This window comes from Macrobrachium nipponense, chromosome 4 (assembly GCF_015104395.2).
Source record: "Macrobrachium nipponense isolate FS-2020 chromosome 4, ASM1510439v2, whole genome shotgun sequence".
NCBI lineage: Eukaryota > Metazoa > Arthropoda > Malacostraca > Decapoda > Palaemonidae > Macrobrachium > Macrobrachium nipponense.
The window spans coordinates 131152828-131154480 of NC_061100.1; the positions used below are offsets into that span (position 1 = coordinate 131152828).

General features: G+C 42.1%; 1 pseudogene; it reads left to right on the top strand.

The window, feature by feature from the left end:
* Nucleotides 1-648: 648 nt before the first annotated feature.
* LOC135211505 (KRAB-A domain-containing protein 2-like) lies at nucleotides 649-1653 on the top strand (annotated as a pseudogene).

Consider the following 1653-nt stretch of genomic DNA (forward strand, 5'->3'; position numbering starts at 1 on the left):
ATATATATATATATATATATATATATATATATATATATATATATATAAAAGTGTGTGTGTGTGTGTGTGTGTTACGCATAATGTTGATAATTGCCCAATGTGAACATTAGGTAGAAAAATTGCCTAATCTCCATATTTGGCAATTTATTTGAACAATGTTGACAATAGGCAAAGTACTTGCATGATTTTCAGATTACGGGAGGGTATTTTGCCTAATGTGAATTGAATGACGAACCACTGTAACTGGAGTGTTGTTCGAAACTTTGGGTCTGTCACTGAGTTGTTGTGGACAGGGTAAACGAGGAGCAAGGCAGAACTAACCTGGATCTCGTGCCGGTGAGTAGTGGCACATAGCTGGACTTGTGGTGACTGAACTTACTGCCTGACTTTCACATTCGGTGATATTACACGGCTGTATCCAAGTATAAATTATATAAAGACTTTTTCTCTATATTTCTTTATCTTTTCTCTTTCAGTTAATGCACTATGGAACAAGTTGCCTTTGAACTTAAGCTGCGTCAAACACTAGAAGGCAAGGCTGAGAATGTTGTCATCCATCCCACTATCCAGCGTGATCAGCGGATATAGGATTTGTTAAGAATTAATTCTTATGGAGCCTAATCTACATATGACTATAACCTCAAGAAACGTTTTGAAATCCTATGTGCTGGCAATGCTGACCGACTAATTAGCAGGAGAAAAGATCCAAATGACATGAATTCAAGTTTGTTGCATCTCTAGAAGAAGTGTTTGGTAGTGTTAAAACAACCCATGAAGTTATTGGCCATGGAGGTGGTAAAAAAACAATTGCGGGAGTGAAAAAGAAATGGTCAAACATCACACAAGAAGTATGCTACCTCTAAATTTCATTCTGTGAGCACTGCCATCAAAAGAAAGCCAGAAAAATTCCAAAGGGTTTGGTAGTAAAACCGGTACGCAGTCATGATATCCATTCAAACATTACCTGATGGAGACTTCAAGTACATCATGACATACGTAAATCATTTCAGCAAATTTTGTGTGTTGCGTCCACTTACATCAAAAAGAGCAGAGGAGGTCGCAGCGAATCTTCTAGATATATTTCTGACATTTGGAGCACCTGTTATTTTACAGTCCGACAACGGACGGGAGTTTGTCAGTGCCATCATCGCCGAGCTTTCAGGGCTATGGCCAGAGCTGAAGCTGGTGACTGGACGTCCACGTCATCCTCAAAGCCAAGGGGCTGTTGAACGTCTAAATGGAGTGATCCAGGACAAACTGACCATTTGGATGAGGGAAAACAACAGCAGAAGGTGGTCAGTAGGTCTCAAGTTTGTTCAGTGGCAAGTTAATATCAGCCATCATGAAACAACTGGCCACAGCCCATTCAAAGTTATATTTGGACAAGATCAGCAGCTTGGATTAGGATCATCTATCCTGCCAAGTACAGCTCTTTATAATATATTTACCGAGGAAGATCTTTAGTCATTTCAGGAAGCAGAGACAGGGGCAGAGGCAGAGGCAGAAGCAGAGGCAGGAGCAGAGGCAGAGGCAGAAGCAGGGACAGGGGCAGAGGCAGAGGCAGAAGCAGAGACAGGGGCAGAGGCAGAGGCAGAAGCAGAGACGGGCAGAGGCAGAAGCAGGCTGCAGCAGAGACAGGGGCAGAAACAGTAG